The sequence below is a fragment of the Sander vitreus genome, chromosome 12 (assembly GCF_031162955.1).
Source record: "Sander vitreus isolate 19-12246 chromosome 12, sanVit1, whole genome shotgun sequence".
NCBI classification, from domain to species: Eukaryota; Metazoa; Chordata; class Actinopteri; order Perciformes; family Percidae; genus Sander; species Sander vitreus.
The window spans coordinates 9,113,540-9,134,586 of NC_135866.1; the positions used below are offsets into that span (position 1 = coordinate 9,113,540).

Here is a 21,047-nt window from a genome sequence, read left to right on the forward strand (position 1 = left end):
TACTTGTACTTTACTTGAGTCTTTTCATGCCACTTTCTACTTCTACTCCACTACATTTCAGAGAGAAATATTTTACGTTTTTGCTCCACTACATTGATCTGACAGCTTTAGTTACTAGTTACTTTGCAAATTAAGATTTTTGCACACAAAACACATGCAGTTTATAAAATATTATGTTTTATTATAAATTAAACTACCCAACAATATACAGGCCTACAAGTCCAGCTGAAATGATTAGTCGATTAAACACTTAGTTGATTAACAGAACTGTCCAGTCTCTAAAATGTGAGGATTGTTTTGCATTGAGTACTTTTACTTTTAACACTTTCAGTACATTTTCCCGATGATATTTACATAGTAACATTTTCAATGCAGGACTTTTACTTGTTTACAGTGTGGTATTAGTACTTCTAAATACTTTTTCCACCACTGGGGAAAATGTAGTGAATCAATCATTCTAAAATGTAGTTACATGAATCTGATCCGTTTGCTTTCTGTTACCCAGCCCAGCTCTGCCTTTAAACAACTCCAACGTCTCCACACCCATATGCTGCATGTTCTGTGTTTAACACGTCTAGAAATGAAATTAAAAAAATGTGACATTGTGATTTAACAAGCAGCCAGCCTACAGCTAGCTCAAGGTTAGCCCCAGTGACTGCACACGGCACTCCAGAAGACTTCTGAACGTAGGCCTGCCATTGGTTAATGTTAGCATTTTAGCTAAGATGACACAACATGTAAAAAAGAGACAACTTTAGACTTCCCAGAAGACGTATTCGTACTCTTTGGGTTAGCTGCCTTTCCACACCTTGAGCTCCTGCGCCAAGCTAACGCATCCGGGACTAGTCTATCCACTGACTGCATCCAATCATCCTGGTAAACCCTATGGGTAAACCGGCCAACAAGCAAACTTACCACATTTGGTCAGATGGCATAAAGTCAAGCATCATTAACTGGGATGTACTTACTAAACTTAAAATTGTAAACTACTTACTATCTAATGCTGCTGCAGACCAATGATCCAGTTGTTTATAACTGTATTCGTGCTGATAATTGATAGGCCTACTTTTAATTAAGATAATTGAAAGGGATTTTATTTGACACTGACCACTTTTAAAGTGATGCAATTGTTCTTAATCAATATGTTGGTTGTGTGCTGCTAAGGTTTTTTTATGCCTTGTTTATTGTGTATTTGTTGTTTTTTGTAGCCTACCTCCAATAGCAAGGGCGTAGGTTTTGTTTCAACATTTGGAGACACACGCACGCACGCACACACACACACACACACACACACACACACACACACCGGGGGTCTGATTTTGAGCGTCAAACACTTAATTTCTGCATTCTGGTGAATTTTTCTGCAACAATTTATGGTGCAAATGTATTTATTTATGTAAAAGGAAATTATTATTCTCCTGCATTGTTCAAAACTTTCTGCATATTCAAAACATCACACGTGTCTCAGGATGTTTTTTTTGTTGTTTTTTTTAGGAATCATGTACATCTCAACAACAAATCTGTTAGAGAATGAGACCTTGTTAAAGCCAAAAGCTCCAACGTTTAAATCTACATAAAAGACAACAAAATCAAAAGAAATCACATCTTTAATGTTCACACTCCTGTTGTGTTTTTCAAGCCCACGATGTAGCACAAGTAGACACAGTTTTTGTTTTCCGTACATGACAGGGACGAATCTACCGCTTCTAAATATTAGAGGGGACATATCCCCTAGCCTGGTCCTACCAGACTCTGGTACATTTCATTTGTACAGAGAGTCTGGCCACTCTCCATTGACGTGTTGAAGTGTTAACTTCCTTGACGGCGGGTACTCTGTTGAAGTTTAAAACTATTGGATCTGCCCAGAGCCACTCTGGTAGGCTGGCTCTGCCCTCCTACTTACCGTCTGGTAGGACCAGGCTAACAAGAGGGGAGACAACAACAACTATCGGCTTAGCATCGCTACCGTTAGCCTTAGCCAACTCATTCACCACTAACGGAGCGAGCTGGAAAATCTAACTGTTCCCGAACCCCGTGGGGAGGAGGGCCACAACATCATGGCCACCAACAAAACTCAGCAAAGATTGTTCTTGCTCAGGCTTTAACCTGATATTCGGCAGCGTTGCCACAACAGACCGCATTTTTCTCCATCGCCATAACGGAACTGTAACTAAAACTAGCGCACGTGCACATCACAACCTCAACGTCATCGTTCTCAGCCACTCCCTCCGTTCGCTGATTGGACCGCCAAATATTTGGTCGGAGAAAACCCAAGGCTATACCACAAACCCAGACGTATTACTGAAGGAAAATGAAAATTGAGCGGAAGTACGTAGGAGGGCGGAGCCAGGCTACATATCCCCTGCACCCCGTCCCTGAAATCTACGCCTATGCATGTTAGTATATTTTACCACTAGAATCAGTTTTGCCTTGGTTCCTTAAATTGAGAAACAGACAAATGGTGCAGTGGAACAACACAATCAGATTCCTGTCAGTTAGAGGGGTTTTATTTACAGATGAGTCCACTGCAGCGTTGACTGTCATGACCGAGTCGGTTTAGGGTTGCTCTTATCTGATGACAGGGAAACCACTGGGCTTCAAATGAGTGGTGCACATCTAGCAAACCTGCTTGTTGCATCTGTTTAAGATGTGAACTTTCTCACCTACAGATCTATTTTAATTAATAAGGTGTTCAGTTGTTATGTGCTCCTAAACAGATAAACGGATGACATCTTGTTAGAGCCTGTAACATAATTTGTTGCGACATTTGTTAGGCGAGCCATTTTGGTTATGTTTCAGATTTATTTCGACATTATTTGACTGAAAAGTGTTTGTCCTACTGCTGTGTACTTAATGAACAACATTTCCAATGTAGACATTTTTTCTCAGGATTAAACATTACTTTAACCAGATTTGTCAGTTTGATGAATACACTTAGTGTTGAAATGTGTTTTTCACCCACTCTTGCTGAAACAGGCATGCAGAGGTACTATCTTGCTGGAACCACTTTTTCTACTTCAAGGTCATGAAATCATTTCCAGCTCCATTGACAATTCTGGTCTTTGTTTTCTTAGCGCCACCTTGAACGACGGCAAAGATATCCTCGTGGGTGCAGTGACTGCATACACGAGATGTCTTCACAGTGGGTGCATAGCTTGAAGATTATAGCTGCAAATGTATGTAAGAATTTGATACCAGCGTGGGTCTTACACAGCAGCCAAGTGACAGTCTTCTTTCTCGAAGCCCCACTTTTGGGAGGACTTTCATTTGCACTGACATTTAGGACAGAATAGGATGACATTTGAGTTGCGAGTGTATGTGGGACGGGGGTCAGACATAAATGTATCAGATGGTTCGGATGGAACGCAGCAGGGACTAACTGGTACAAATCATACCTGTAACTTCAGTTGTGGGAATGAGTCATGCTCACATTTACCCTTCCTTGTCATCTTATTCTTAAGTACCTCAAAATATGCAAATCAATTCCATAATTGGAGCAACTTCTCAGTGATGAGACAGGAAATTTGATTTAAACATGCATACATTATGGATGTCTTTTTTTTGTTCCAGTCTACATGCTCCCCATCAGCAGCTGTGTTGTGAAACTAATCACAGTCTTTTCATCACTGTTGCGTTTGGCAACTTCTCTGCATTTCAGCCTGTTCAAAAGGCCAACAGGCAAGAGCCAAGTGGAATTACATCTCTAACTGTGGTCACACTCATAAAAATACTACACACTTCTCATATGACCTGAGCTATTTCCCATCAAGTAACTCTATACTACAGTGTAGTCCTAGTGGTCCCTTTAAAATTGTGAGTAATTTATAATTAAGTCCTAAAAAAAAAAAAAAACGTAAAGAATGTGTTGATTTTTCAAGTCTATCAAGTTATCAGTTGCTGTAATCTCTTCTGTTTAAACTGTTGAAAGGTCGCTGTTATAACACGACTACAGTGAAGGAGATGTGGGGCAAAAGCCACAGTCCTTTTTTCCGTATAAAAATGTATTACAAAGTTCAGCTGAAGCTAAAATTGCAAAACTGCATTTGTGTTTCGCTGGATGCAGCAAGTCATATACAGTTATATTTTATAGCTGGTACAACACTAAAACACTTCAGGGTGACACTAAAAACTGTAGTAATTAGTAATCCTAGCTGTACAGCCAATATCTTCAGTAATATTGTAATCATGCAATCAGGATTTTAAAATAAGCATTGTTAGCTCATCTTAAAACATCTTTGAAAATCGGATGCCGTATTCATCAGCTTTTTGTCATGAACCTGGGTTTCGTTATTTCCTGTTTTCATTGCCCGTTTTTATTTTGTTATTACAAAATAAAACAGGAAATAAAACATAACCCAGGATCATGACATTTTCAGTGTCACCCAGATATTGATATTGTGTTAAGTTGGACTTGCAGCATTTATGTATTTGCAGCACTTTGTGCTGTGTATGTAAATAAGTGAATGTGTTTCACACGGGTTGTCAAAGTAGTGAAGATGTTACTTTTTTTGTTTTATTTATTTGCACGACGTTAGGTTGCAGTGCTTTCTCCGCCAATAGGATGAGTGATTACAGCGATACCAATAACTCTTTTAATGTACATGCATTATGTGGCCGGGTTAGCTCAGTTGGTAGAGCAGGCGCACATATATAGAGGTATACTCCTCAATGCAGTAGCCACGGGTTTGACTCTGACCTGTGACCTTTTACTGCATGTCATTCCCCCCTCTCTCTCCTCTTTCATGTATTCATCTGTCCTATGGATATAAAGGCCTAAAATGCATTACTAAAAATAATCCTAATTGAAATCCCATTTCAGTCCAAACCTTGTGGTTATATATATATATAATAATAATAATAATAAATATATATATATATATATATATATATATATATATATATATATATATATAATATAAATATAATATATAATAAATATATATATATATATATATATATATATATATATATATATATATATATATATATATATATATATTTACGCAAAACATAAGCAGGTCAAATTAGTCCTATACAAAGTATTCTTATTTAAGTACAGAGGAAATCTGAAAAATATATATAGACTTGGATATAGCAAATGTTGCTGTCACACTTTGTTTTTATTATGCTCGGAATAAAAATTTCACTTTTTACTTTCACTTTAAAAATGATACGTGTGTACAATATGTTTGTGTCACTCTCCCCAAAAATGCCTACAATAAGATTGGATAAATGTAGCATTAATTGAGACTTGTGTTTACTGGTGCTTGGTTGGGTAAAAGTCTGTTTGTGTGGCTCAGACAGAAACACTTCATCTGTGTCTGACAATAATAAACTGACTGCCCTTTAGCTCAGCCTGTGATAGAGCAGCTTATTCACCACTCTCACCTTAACTGTGCCAGGTAATAACGTTGTTTTCAGTGCAGCCCTAAACAAAATGGATTTACAAAGAAGGCAAGAACTTTTTGTCCTCTCTTTTTCACCTTCTCCATCTCTTTTTTTCTTTCCTGTCTACTCATTGCTTCTATTTGGCTCAGAGAGAAAGATCACTGATGACACATTCATTAGCGATGACATTAGGGAAGAGAGAAATAGCAGTTAGCGGTGATGCTAACTATATTGGCAATTCAACATCATTATCTCTTCCTCGGCATGTTCGTGAGTGTGAGCGTGTGGGTGTTACTGAGAGTCTTATCAGTGGAAACAGACCTGGACGTGAGCAGGGTGGCGAGAAGGAAGAGGAAGGTGTGGGTGGTGGGGGGGGGAATAAAAGAAATAAAATAATAAAATGAAAGCAACAGTGAAAATGAAGGATAAGAAAAGAAATAGGAGACTGGAAGCAGGCAGAGACTTAGAGATGGACGATAGACACATGGAAGATATCAAAAAGGGATTAATGCGTTGTGATCGAGGAGAACGTGAAATAAAAGAAGAAAAAAGAGGACTGTGGGAGAGAAACGGGGACCAAGTGGGACGTGATCCGGGTGGAAAGTGGGAGCAGAGGGAGGAACTGGGAGGAAGAGGACAACAGAAGTTGTGTGAGGGAGAAGATGCCTTAAAGGTGATGAGGAAGACTGGGCAGGTGAGGGGAGGCAGGCTTCAGAAATACATTTTTTGATGGACTGAACTCCCGTGCAGGTGCCTCGAGGGTGGTAAAATTCCACTAATCTTTTATTTTGGGCTCAGAGTATTGCCATGCTGGTTAAGATGTGGCTTTAATCTACTATACATAATATCCAGCATATTCTGAATCTTGCAATAAAAAGATGGTGGCTGCTTGGAATTACATGAAGCACTCTCAAGCAAACCCACTCCTATTTAACATATGTCCTATGATATTCCCTCAGACTCTTACAAAAAAGGATCATCCAAACAACACTTGTGCTAGGCAGTGTCCCTAAAGAAGACACCAGTGCATTTTGTATCCACTTCCCACAATTACAAAGCTGGAAATGTTACAGTTCTGTACGACTGAACAGGTTCATAAATCCACGTTTAAACAGCCTGAAACATGCGAGCAGGAAAACATTTGTGAGCACTGTGTGAAGTTGTTTGTGTGTGTGATGTCTCGCTTTGCCAGACCCTCCTCCAAAGCGCGCTGAAGGAGGGTCTGGCTACTCCACATAGCATTTGGGGATGGGAGGAAAACGTGCTCTGGTTAAATGGCATTTCTTTAAACCAATCAGAATCGTCATGGGCGGTGCTAAACTCAGAGCCGCTTCAAAATAGTCGTGCGAGAGAAAACTCCGATTGGACAGATAGTCTAGCTAGCTGTCTGGATTTAACCTGCAGAGATCTGAGGAGCAGTTAACCATAGTCCTCACAAATCCACCGAATTTAAAATTCCAACACAAAGAAAGCGGAAGGAAACGGAAAATACATGCATCCGGCGGAATTTCCTGCAGCTCCGGAGCAATCCCGGAAGTGGAACGCGAAGGATATAGACTAATGTGTGTGTGTGTTCTGCTCCAAACAACCAAAGTGAATACACATGCACATCTATCTTGTCCATATGCTGAGTCCAAAAAAAACTATAAGTGGGATTCATGTCTCCCTCTAGACTCCCAACACCTTCATCTGCTCCCAATAAAATCTATTCTCTATTACATTAAGAATAGCATCATGTTTTAAAAACAAATTGGCAACTTGACAAATAGATTCAGGTGAATGTCCCACCCATAGGTGTTGTTACAGCCAACACATCCAGGCTTAAGATTCTAAGAACTGCCAATAATAAATCACAAATTACTGTAATGAACAAATGTCTGCCAACATATACTGGCATACAGCTATCATGTTTACTCAGTGCCACACTACCAAACATTGCATGTAACAAAACAATCTCCGCTCAAAGTTTACATGCTTGCTTGTTTTTCACCATCCCAATCAGATAGAGGTTTGGCCAGTTGTTACTGAATTCAAATTTCTGAAATCAAATATTCTATTATTCTGAGAACTTTAAGGACTTCTTCTACATGTACGTGACGTATTCTTCTACTTTTTTTTTTTTTTACTCATTGTTTATTTAACTGTTGAATTTGTTAGTCTAACTGTTTTGAATATGATTTTTCATTTTGTCTTTTTCTTTGCATTTTAATGTTAAGCACAGAAATACATAAAAAGCACACAACGCTGCATTTCATATATGCTATGGAAATAAAGTTTGTACTTCTCATGGGGTGTCTCTTGTCTCTTGTGGTCTAAGATGCATACCATGTGGTTGCGACATCACTGATTCGATTCCGTCTTAGGACCCTTGTTGGACGTTGTCGCCATTGCTTTCTCCCTGTGTTCTCCAGTCAACCTCGCTGTCATCTGTGAAAATAAAAGTGGATTTAAAAAGTTTAAATTAGGGCTGTCAAAATAACGCGTTAATTTCGATTAATTAATCTGAGAAAAAATAACGCGTTAAAAAAATTAACGCAGATTAATCCATTCCATATTGACGTTTGCATACAGACGAAAATCTGGTGCCACTGATATGTCTGCGCTTCTCTCTGCTGCTCTGAAACAGACGTTACAGGAAACACAAACACCGCTGCACATGACGCTAGTTAACACTATACTCAACAGCAGCTAACGTTAGCCTACCGCTAGCTAGTAGCTGGATTAAACACGGTTAAAATGCTGACAGCTAACGCTAAACGGTGTAAAGTGTGACTGTGTTTTACTGTAGAGGATTCAACACCGGGATGTAACAATCTGCAGCTGCCGTCGGAGAAACAACACAGACGGTGCGTTCAATGAAAGTGGTAAACTACAGCCTGGTGGTGCATTTGAAGTTATTGTAAATGTCCTTTTCCTATCTGGTTGTTGTTTTTGTCGTTCAATTTACAAGTGAAATAAGTTATTGCTATTGTTATACATTATTATTAAACATTTAATTTTGACCATATGGCCTTAGCAATAAACAAGCCGTTCTTTAATGTCACCAACTGTTGTTTAGTACCCTTTTTTTTCTTTTCTTTTTTTACTTTCTTAGAAAGTATCGGTTCAGGCACCGTTAATTATGTATGCGATTAATTTCGATTAATTAATCACATAGTATGTAATTAATTAGATTACATTTTTTAATCGATTTAAATACATACATAAAAAGTTGTTTTCAACCATGAAAAATAATAAAGTAGCAATAAACTACAAAACGAAGAGAATAAGCTATCGGAGTGCTTTTCCAATTTGATTCCTTGTTTTACTGTAGTCCCATGTTGGCCTATAACCACCGTGCTACTTTCTATCCTACCCTGCTCAACCAATCAGCATTTGTTTGGCATATATGGCACTAAAGCTATACATGTGGCACGTTTCAGCCTTCACACATGGGCTTCACACAGACCTTCAGTACAGGCAAGATTGTGGATTCACTGCTATGCGATGGCTGTAAGGTGTTTCTCTCCTTTACCTCCCCAGCAACTGCTGTGCCGTAACGAGCAGTAAAAGCTCTCTGAACTGGATGCAAATCTTCAGCATGGCATGGACGCTGTGTTTTTCTCTGTGATACCATCAGAAAGAAAAGGGCATTATTGGCGTTTTGCCCTACAAACACAGTGCAGCTGTGCAGCGTGCCCTGAAGGCACTGCAAACACACATTGCCTCGCTCAGAAGCCACAGCAAGCAGCCAAAGCCAGTGTGTGTGAAGTACAACAGAAAGTCGCAAAAAAAGCTCGGCCATAAGAAAAAAGGTGAGGAGAGGGGAAATGAAAACAAGTGTCATATTTTTTTTTTTAAATGAGGGGGATGGAGATATTTTAGAGCGAGATTAAGAATAATCATATCTGGAAGAGGCAGACAGATCGAGTGTGTGGTCCACAGAGATAGCTGAAGATAGATATATTATAATGATAGAGAGGGAGGCAGAGATTGTGTGATTGTGGGAAAATGGAAACAACACCCTGCAAGGTGGAGAGAGCTGGAGTGAGTGTGAGAATTAAGAGATATGGAGATATGACAGGAGAGACCTTGCAAAAATCAATACAGCTATGACTGGAGAGAGATAAAGTGGATTGATGGAGAACTGGGGCAGGGATGGAGGGAGAATGGTGACAATGAAACCGAAAGAAGAGTAAAGGAGGCAGGGGGAAGGGGTGAGAGAGGGAATGAGAGGGTGACAAGGAGAAAAAGAGAGGGTGTGATGAATATAAGAGAGCGCAAGATGATGTGAGAGGAGCTGTTGTTTGTCCTCAGGCTGCTCTCTTCGAGGAAGGACAAGGATGTGGGGGTGGTTAGCAACATTTACTGACACAAACTGTGATGTGTGTGTGTGTGTGTGTGTGTGTGTGTGTGTGTGTGTGTGTGTGTATGTGTTCATTTTTCACAGCAACCAGCCACCAATAACATTACATAAGAATGATCAAAACAGAAGAAACCATAGCAACTGTAATCCAACAGCCACTAGCTTCACACACGTAGGGAACACATTACATTAAGTTTGACAGTGCAATTACAGATGCTAAATATCTTTTCAGATATACAAAGATCTGTCTTTAATAATCCACGCCTGATGTTATTTATTTTTTTTACCATTGGGGAAGAAGAGCTCGCAGCCTTACAGGGAAGAGATGTTTTTGTTATCGTGCCACTGCAGACCACAGGGATCTTAGTCAGAAAATTCCTGATGGGAGCCCAGACAGTGACGGGCATAGCTTCTTGAGGATGAGCGTATTTCAGGCCCAAAACAGAGAGGCATGATTGACAAAAGATCAGGGTATCTGGGTCACCGTCCCAAATGACTCCCTCGCAAAAACTCAGGCACCAACGGCTGTTTGGATCCCCAGCTTAAGAAAGGATGAGGGGGATAAATGAGGTAGCTCAAAAGAATGGCACTTCACTAGCCACAGCTTAAAAGCTCATTTACATCTGTTACACCCTCACACAGGGCTAAACTGGGCCTTGGATGGCCTAAATACCAGTTACCCCACCTGTCTTTACTCTTCGACCCACAGACCATCAGATCATTGGTCTGAGCAGAGTCTGCAGTGAGACCGCACTGTGTCCATGGATGGAGCTACACATTTCTATGAATGCGCAATATTGAAATCTTCACAGATGTGAAGTGTGGGTATCCTCCTAACAGCCATTAGAGAAGAGATGAATGTATGAACATAATCTCTGAGACCATGAGGTTGTTTGCCTTCAACACAGTCAGAGATTTAGAGGCTCTATTAGTTTCAGACTAAAAAATAAAGACTTGGCTGCATCTTGAGTTTCATATTGACTCTAATGGTCTGGGGTCCTGTGGGGACCTCTGTGCCATCTTATTGAATATAAGGAAATAGCAGCTTGAAAACAGAGTCAGCTAGAAGGTCTAGTGAGGCGTTTTATGCGCTAATTAAAACATTACTATCAAATCTGAAAATCACTAGGGGCCACTGCAGAGAAGAGAGCAGCAGAGTGCCGTCTGATGTGTGTTTAGATTTCATCAGTATGACACGTGGAGCCAGAGGAGAATAGTGTCTGTCTCAGCTTTCACAACTCAATTGTCCAGCTTGAGGTACATAATACCTCATTGACTTTGAAAACGTTGGTGTGCAGTGTGTGTCGGCGGGTCGATAGTGGGGTTGTGGCTGATTGACTACCTCTGAACATCACCTGCTGATTTAACATGATCAAAAATGTGGCTGGAATAAACAGAAGGCAGTCACAGTTGCTCATGAAATATTTCATCACGTAGCTGCTCCGGACCATATGGAATATAGGCAAATTCTGGGTTTAACTAACCATTTCATTACAGTATGTTGTGTTTCTGTGCTTTGATCGCAGCAGAAGTGATCGTGCTGAGGATGTGCCACAGCATTCGATACAGTTTACAATAAATGAACAGCTACTTGTTTATTCTGTGCAGGGTCACAGGCAGTGTTGTAATGTCACGAAGTACAAATACTTTGTTTCTGTACCTAAGTAGAATTTTCACGTATCTGTAGGCTACTTTACTTGGTTATTTAGCCTATATTTCTGGAAGCTTTTACTCCATTGCATTTCCTAAATAAAATATATACTTTTACTCCAATACATTTCCCCCAAGCATCTTCGTTACTCATTACTACAAAATAAAATCAGAAGAAATTTGTTAGACTGCAAAAAAGCAGCTTGGGGAATCATTGCTCCTAGATTGCAAGTTAATGCACGCTCCATTCCAGATGATGATGTAATGCCTGTTTCTTGCCAAGCGCCAAAACCATAGTGCAAAACTAAAGAAGAGATGGAAGTATATTAACTGATAGCGTCATGGAAGCACCAGTCCTGCAGCCAACGTAACAGACGATGACCAACATGATGAATCGGGTGGTGATGAAGATAATGCTACACACCTGAGGCCATCTAAAGACCACCTAAACTGAGACCAAGTCATTACCAAGACCAGAGTGTATCGAGACAAGACCAAGACCAGACCATACAACTGAAACATAGTTATATTTGCTAAATCCCTTTGGATGGGGATGAAGAGATTTCTGGATAGTTTTGGTACAGAGGCAGATTGATAACTTTAGCTAGCTAGCGTCGTTAGCGTCACTTACCTTTCTTTATGCTTCCTTACTTAGCCCAGATATATATTTTAGGTGGTCCCAGTTGTGTCGGTTAGCGTTACATTGCAGAATTTACACAACGCTGTGTGTTTTCTGTTAGATGTTGTTTTGTAAATAAAGTCTTTCAAAAAAAATAAATAATAAAATGTAATAAACTAAATGTTATTACCGATGATTTGGCTGACATCTCCCAGACAGCCAGAGCTTCTTCTCCTGTCACCTACATTTTAACATTTAACAGTAACACATTTCAAACTAGAAATGAGTCAAGTTAATGGTTGCATTTGAAGCAGGAAGTTTTACATCCAATCACAGTAATGATGTTAACACATAATCAGAAGATACACAGGCAATTTAGTGATATCCCTGAGGTTGTGGTCTTGAAATAAAATCCTGAGGCCTTTTCAACCGAGACCGAGACAAGACCAAGTAAAAATGTGGTCGATTCCGAGGCGAGACTGAGACCTTCAAAAAGTGGTCGTGAGACCGGCCAACACCGGTGGAAACCCTAAATTATAATTCTGTTTTAAGGAAGCCACAATTAAGTTCATAATCAATGTTAATAACTTTAACTTTTACTTCTAATAATTAAATACATTTAATATCAGAAATTAATTTTGATACTTTTACAGTAAATATCAGATACATTTAAGGCTACATTCAAACTGCAGGCAAAAGTGGCCCAAATCTGATTTTTTTTTGGGGGTCAAGTGACCAGGTCAGACTTCTTCAGAAGTAGTGTGAACACTACTTCAAATCAGATTTAGACCACTTCCATATGTGGTCCTGAATCAGACCCAGGTCTGATTTTATTCAATGTGACCGCAGTGTGAACAACCAAGGCGGATTTGATGCGACTTTTACGTCAATCTACATCGACATTTGTCAAGATTATGCACCGGCAAGAGTTAGCCCTAGACACAGACAGTACAATTAAAAACTGGACTAGGCATCCACACAGACCTCTGTAGTGAATTTGCAGCTATAACTCCGCAAAAGGCCAAAATAGCCAATTTGGCTCTCTTTCTCTTCATACTGTTGTGGTTATGGATATTTCTGTTGCCTGTTTGTATATTTCTGTTGCTGTTCCCTGTTTTGTATACTGATTGTGTATCATTCTGGGATTGTTTATGTTTCTGTTTGGATTGTGTATTATTCTGAGTAGTTTATGTTTCTGTTTCCCGTTTTATTTTGGTAGTCTGGTTTTCTGTTTCGTCTTGTCTAGTTTTACTTCCTGTGTTTTCCCGCTTGTCTGATTGTCCTGCCCCGCCCTGATGTGTTTCACCTGCTGTATCACCTGTCCCTTGTTTGCTCTTTACCTTGTGTATTTAGCCCCTGTGTTCCCTTTGTCTTGTGTCAGATCATTTTGTGTTTGTTCCTGTCCGTGTTTGCCCCAGTCTCTGAGTTATGTGTTAGTCTTCCCTGCGGTCTCCATGCTCTTGTTTTGTTATTCAGCTCTGTTTCCTTTTTAGCAGTTTGGACTTCAGTACTTCACCTCAGTTTGTACTCCTTGTGTTGTTTCTTGCATTTTTGCAATTTTGGATTCCTGTTGGTTTGTACCCTGGATTTTTGTGTTGGAAATAAATCTTCAAGCAACTAATCCTCAGCCTGCTCTCTGCATTTGGGTTCACCATTCCCTGCACCTCATAACACATTCTTCTCCTCCTCAGCACCTACTCATTAATGTTACGGCTGCCAATACACAAACATGTTGATATAAAAGCGAAAATGCTTACTTCCTCTATAACCTCCCTAACTTTAGTGCAACAGCGTGCTGCGTCTGATGTCATTGTTATTGTTCTTTTGCACATGCGGGTCAGTTCGAAACCGCAAACAGTTCACACTAGAATCTGATATAGGCCACATTTCAAAAGGTAATGTGAACAGCCAAACAAAAAATAGGATCTGAGCAAGAAATCCAAATTAAGCATTAAGACTTGCGGTGTGAACGTAGCCTAAGACTTTTACTCATGTACTATTCTAAAAGGTGACTTTAACTTCTACCAAAGTCGTTTTCTGGTAAGATACATGTACTTTTACTCAAGTATTGCTTTCAAGAACTTATAGCTCATATTGGGTGAGGGGCGAGGTGTCACAACACATAAAGACAGGCGGACATTCATGCTCACATTCACAGCTACAGACAATACTACGATTTCTAGCCATTCTAACAGCATGGCTATGGGGATGGCAATGTCTGTCGGTCAGTGCACCTCTTTGGACCAGACTAAAATACATCTCAAATTGCATGGATTGCCATGATATTTGGTACAGACATTCACCTGTCTCTCAGGACAAATTGTGTTAACTTTGGTGATCCACATCTAGAGCCATCATCAGGTCAACATTTTTATTTGTAAAATACTTTGGTTTCTGACCAAATAATGATAAAACTAATGACATTCCCATCAGCTTCAGCTATACTTAGTGTTTAGTGTTAGGTAGTTGGCAAATGTTTTCTAACATGCTAAACTAAGATGAACATGGTAAACATTATACCTGCTTATTATCAGCATGTTTGCATTGTCACTGTGATCATGTTAGCACGCTGATGTTAGCATTTAGTTCAAAGTACCACTGTGCCTAAGTACAGCCTCACAGAGCTGCTAGCATAGCTGTAGACTCTTAGTCTTGTTATTTAGAACTACATATTCAAATAATCATTGTGGTTTTGAAATAGAGAGTTTATAATGGATTCACAGAGGGAGATTAACAATAAATGTATAAATGTAAGATAGAAGAAAACAGCCCTCTAATAAGGTGCCCAAAATGTAGCCCGAGGAGAACTTATCTGTGTGTTAGGATAATTATCTATCAAAGAATGGACAAAATCACTGGAGTTATCTTAAAAGTTTGTTTACTTGCAGCAAGTAGAGTCAGTTTACAGCACTTCAGCATAAGTACAGAAAATGACTGATGAGTGTTCTCAACAGTGGCTTTTTAAAGGAGTTGGGAGTCAAGTTAGTTATTCGGTTCATGCGATCAGTAGCTTTATTCTTATCTCTGGTCAGGCCTGGCGTCTCCTCCACATGCGCTCTGCCCTCAGGGGCATTCTGTGCTTTTCACAAGGTCAGTGGCCCTCATGATTATCTCATGAGAAACAGAAATAGTTGCACACAGACTTCAACTGCAAATAGTTTAACGCTAAAAAGAAGCAAAAACTATAGTAAGCATAATTTTTCTAACACTGTGTAATTGTTGCTTTTTTTTGTAAATTGGAACAAAAAGCTTTATTTTAACTAGTCCTGTCTTATTACAATCTATCCCACACTTGTGTTTTCTACTAATTTCAAATAGGCTTGATTTTGCTGTGTGATACTGTGTGGGACTCCAGGTGTGCATTGCATCTTTCGTGGCTGGTGCTGAATTGTATTTATGAATATCATCACACTGGAAAGACAATGTTGAACTGTTGCTGTCTCTCCTCTGTTATAAGAGCTACTCTCATATTTCATGATATTAACTTGACTAGATGAAAAGCTGCTGGCACACAGAGATACACTTTGCTTTTTTTCTCAAAATTTAAGCTTAATTTTTCTATTCATAAAAAGGCACACATGAAGCACAATCGTTTATGCACATATTCATCTTCATTGCTTCTCTTTTTCTGTTCGTCATAATGTCTCCAATAGACGGGTGCAGGGCCAGGAGATGAGTCCTTGTACACACTGGCTAGAGATGAAATGAAAGAAAGATGAGTCATTTAATGGGAAGCAACAAGGATACTGTCTTTTGACATGTGAAATAAAGTGCGAGGCTCCAATATTGTCACTGCAGATGTGCAAACACCAAAACACAATTATTGTAGCTGTGCATCTCTGCAGTGTGTGTGTGTGTGTGTGAAAATGGTTTGTGTGAAAAGCCAGAGGACACAGCAATGCATCATATTGTTTGTTCCTCATATTAGATTCTCTTGTTTTCTTTTTGTCACGTGACCCAAGACATCTCATACCTGAGGCCGCTCTCTCCTTCCTGTTAATGCAGAGTTTCATTTTCTCCTAGCAACGATCTGATTTAGACCGCAGTCCGCAGATGTGGAGGAGAAAGAGAGAGAAGGAGAGAGAAGTTAGAGAGAGAGGCAGAGTTGTTGATTTTCTTTGTGTCTGCGTGTCGAAGCATTATCTGAGGGTGTTGTTCAGAAGCAGCCAACTGGAGAGCCCTGCCTGCTGTACCTAATCGGAACTGAGAGCGTGACGCCCTGATTAAAAGCCCAATGAAAGCACACACACACACACACACACACACACACACACTCAATCCATGTCTGCTTTTAAAACTACTCTCTCCAAACCTTTTCTTTCTTTAGTTCAGGGGTCTTCAACATTTTTTTTTAAGCCAAGGACCCCAGAGATGGAACAGGCACCCCCTACTACATATATTGTATAAAATTAAGTTGCATACTAAACTGGGCCTACAATAACTTGCAAGGTGGCCTAAAGCCTTTATACTAGTGCTGTCAGTTACGCATTATTAACGGCGTTAACGCAAACCCATTTTAATGGCGTAAATTTTTTTACCGCAAGATTAACGTTCTTTTTGGCCTAGCAAACTTTGTAGTTTTTTTCACATGCTGTTGCAACAACTAGTAACGTTAGAAAAACTACAACACCACACCGGATCTAGCTAGACCAGAAACAAAACAACAGGCACGCTGCACACACTTGTTTGGGCTTTCGAGCCGGCCAAAGAGTAGCAAACTAGTCGCTTTTTGGCGAAAATCGCCGTTTTGAATGGGGACCGAGACCATGCCTTAACGACCGTTATCTACCGGACCGAATAGCAACGTGTATTTCGGTGCCACTTAAATGCCTGCGCTTCTCTCTGATGCTCCAAAAACGGACGTTAGAGGGAACTGAAACATCGCCGCACGGGACGCTAGTCAACACTACACTTAGCAGCAGCTAACGCTAACCTACTGTTAGCTAGCAGCTGGAGTAAACACGATTAAAATACTGACAGCTAAACGGTGTAAAGTGTGACTGTATTTCACTGGAGCGGATTTTAACACCAGACTGTAGTTGCTGTTGTCTGAAAAACACAGACTCAGCCTCGCCTCGCCAGCCTCGTGGTGCATTCTCAGTTATTGTAAAATACTCTTTTCCCATCCAGTGGTTGTTTTCGCCGTTTTGTGCTCCTTTTCTTTTTAGATCAACTTTTTATTGTTTTATAATTTTGAACATACAGAACAGACAAATACAATTGAACAAGGTGTAAGCAGTAAGCAGAACCTAGGACCTAGGCCAGTAAGCAGTGGGGGATTTATATTTGCTAATAATATGTTGGATTCATGTTAAGACTTTTTAATTTTTTAATTTTCTTCTCTAAAATTAACAATAATTTGGAGGCCTCCCTGCATTGACTCTGAGGACCCCCTAGGGGTCCTGGACCCTCTGTTGAAGATCCCTGTTATAGGGTACAATCTTCCACTGTAAAGGATCATGTTGACACACATCACATGATGTTACTGGGGTTTGAATCCTAGAGTGGATGTTAAAATCTTTAACAGGTCCTAATTTTACTCTAGAAAGGAACTGATAACTGTAAATTCATAGGAAGGTGTCTGCAAAGGACTGCTGCATGTAATTTGGTATTAATCATAAGAAAAAGTGTATCATTAACTGTTAATTAACTGTAACATTAACAGTTAATTAATCCCAATTACCATAATATAAAACATCAGCAAGACGACATCATTTGTCTCCGCCTACCGAAACTTACAAATCACTGATGTCACATCATTTTATGATGTGACAACATTATCATTAAGGTTTGGCGAGGTTCGTCCTAGTCACAATAATAAAAACTTGGTTCAGGTTCAGGAACTTTTGGGCAGTTTCCAGGTGTAAAGGTAAAGCACATGTCATATCCAAGCCCAGTAAGCCTTCCCTGGATAAATAAAGGTTTAATAAATGCCAACACACACATACTGATGGCTGAGGATATAACTACATATAGTAGCCTGTTAGCGACGGACAAGATGGTTATTCATCTTTCACCTTCATCACTCTGCTACCTCTCTCCGCCTCTTTCAGTTTGAGTATAACCCTCTCTCCTCACCCTAACCTTTCATTTTCTGCCTCCCCTTAGTTTTGCGGCTCTCAACCCTGTGGTCACAAGCAGTTTTATGTATGCATGAAAACAGAAGGGGAGGAGAGGGAAAATGTTAATTAATTTCTTCGTCTATATCTCCCTCCATCCACCTGCTCTATAGTCGTAGCAGGCAGAATGTAACCTGGAGTCAAGCCCAAGCCTCCATGACGGGAGAATTGCAATTATTTCTTCAACGCCCTTATCACACCTCATAACCACATTCATCCACCCAAGTTCTCTCTTTTAAAACCTTCATCCAGAAACTGAGGACTGAGCACAGATACCCTTTCCATCAGCGCTTTAGCTTACACTTCCACAGGTAAATATATTCACGCCTCAGTGTTACCCAACGTGCCAATATTCTCCATTTACTAGCACACAGCTCTGGTGGCCAGATTAGTTGGGGATTGAAAGACCATGTGTTTTAGCCGATTACGTTATCTACAAATTGAAAATGTTTTAAATTGCAGGCTACACTGCTTTCCAACACCAATGTCCAATATTGAAAGTATGTGACAAAACTGACTCTTTATTTAATCTGTTTATGTATATATCTATTTATGGGAGGTTTCTTTTTTGGCCAAAATAAGGAATCATGGATGTTGTAACAAGAAGACAAGAATAATGTGAATTCAGTTTAAAAGGATTTATCAAAAGTGACTCTAAAGCTATAGTTGTCAGGTGTGGCTCAGGTGGTAGAGGGGGTTGTCTGTTGACAGATGGTTGATGGTTTAATTGTAGTTTTGGCGGGTCGATCCATGGTTCCTGCTGTTCTTTTCTGCTGAAGTGTGCTAAATTTGCTTTGAAAAAAGCATCTGCCTAAAGTTTCCACTATCCCCAGAGAATTGTGTCCATATTGGACAATGCTGCACCTTGCAATTTGGAGTTCTTGTTCTATCACAGACCTGCAATTATTGCTTGTTTTTATAAAGTGGATAACCCTAATCCTTCCCTGGATTTAACCAAAGTGTTTTGCCTAACCCTAACCAGTTCATTTTCATACTGTTGATACATGAGTGGAAACCAGCAGCCGTTTGGAAGGATAGGAAGATATATGCAGTTTTGATAGGCTAAAAACATGCAAATTACTGACCTTCAACAACCTTGCCCAAGATTAACTCTGCTGCCCAGACTTTCCTTACAGTGCGAGGATTCTTTCACCTTTACTCATCTTTACACTTCCACTGCTGCCCTGCATTAACTCACCAGTGTGGACAAATTGGCACATTTCTCCCCTAAAATAAGTGGAAACAATTTCTTTAATTTACTGACTTCCTCTTTACTGCTGCCCCACTTCCTGTCCTTGTGTTGCCTTTACCCTCTCCCAGGGTGTCTGATCTGCATGAGGGGAGAAAAGACAGCGCATTAATCACCACTGGTATTACACACACACACACACACACACACACACACACACACACACACACACACAGGTTTGTGGCACTATCTTTGTGGGGACATAATGCATTCCCTAGCCCCTTATCCTAACCTTAACCATCACAACTAAATGCCTAACCTTAACCCTTACCCTCACCCTAACCATAACCTAATTCTAACCCTAATCCTAAAACCAAGTCTTAACCCTCAAACAGCCCTTTAAAGTTGTGGGGTCCAGCATTTTGGCCCCACAAAGCTGTCGGGACCCCACAAGTATACTGGACTCCCGGTTTTTGGACCCCACGAATATAGTTAAACAAGACACACACACACACACACACACACACACACACACACACACACACACACACACACATAAACATTAAAGATACTAAACCTCACACCCTCAAGCTATCCGAGCCCTCAGAAAAGCGGAAGAGTGCCAGGCTGTTTAAGCACTTGGGGCCTCTCACAGGGTTTAGAGAAGGAAGGCTTAGAACCAGGTTGGAAGAGGTCAGGGAGAAGGACACAGAGGAATGGAGCAGAGAAAGAGAAAAAGATCCTGGAAAGAAGGAAAGTGAAAAGTGGAGATTGGAGAAGCAGAGGGAGAGATTAACTGGCTTGAAAGAGGGAGGTCTAAATGAGAATATATGAAACGTGAAGTAGAGGAGGATTGATAAGTGAGTGGGTAGAAGTGAAGGAAAAATGGATGCTTTGGCATAAATACAGTATGAAATTGGTTGCAGAATTAGAGTGCATTTGGAGACACGATGGCAGAGAGGCCAGGAAATGAAAGGATTGTGCAAAGAGGATAAGGTAGAAGGAAGATGGGAGACTGTCGAAGATTGTTACCTCTGCTCACCTCAGACTAGAAAATGTATCCTCTGCTATAGGCAAAACAACACACCCACGTGCATGCGCTCACTTTCTCTCTTTCACACATACTTAGACACACACACACAAGGTAGGATGCTGATCCCTGGACCCATGACTCCAGCATTGAGCCCGTGCCACCACACTTTCTCTCTCTGTCTTCATCTCTCTGTCTCTCTATGGCTGAAGTGAAATCAGGCATGAAACACGGAGAGATTATTGAAGCACACTGCAGTTTGTTACAACAAAACCACGCTCTGCTGCAGATGCCTCCAGTGAAGAGCTGCTTGGCCAGTAAACTGCACAGGCCCTCACCACTTGACTCATTGTTGTTTCCCCTTTGGTAATGATTTTATATAAAGATTTTAAAGTAGAAGATGGGGCCCAAAGCCAAGTGAAGAGCAAGTAAGCATACAACCAGCAAACCTTTCCATAACGAGTCACAGACTAATAAAATAATAGTAAAAGAAGCAGCAGAGGCCCACATATCCTGACTTGTAGTCCCTTGTACATGTCAAGCTCCAAAAACATTCAATCCTGCACTTCCCATAATGCAACTCAACATCATCTTTTGTTACACCCTCACTACCTTTTTAATTCTACATCCCCAGTTTGTAATGCAGGCTTTCTGTTATAAATCTGAATATAAATCTGAATTATCCAAGGCCAAGTGGGGACAACCCC

At 40.2% G+C, this 21,047-nt stretch overlaps 1 long non-coding RNA gene across 1 annotated transcript; it reads right to left on the reverse strand.

The window, feature by feature from the left end:
• Positions 1-15,555: 15,555 nt before the first annotated feature.
• LOC144526896 (uncharacterized) lies at positions 15,556-16,172 on the reverse strand. Its single transcript, XR_013502784.1, has 2 exons — positions 15,976-16,172; positions 15,556-15,695 (listed from the first exon to the last, which is right to left on the reverse strand). It is a non-coding gene; the product is annotated as an uncharacterized LOC144526896 (long non-coding RNA).
• Between the last annotated feature and the right edge of the window lie 4,875 nt (positions 16,173-21,047).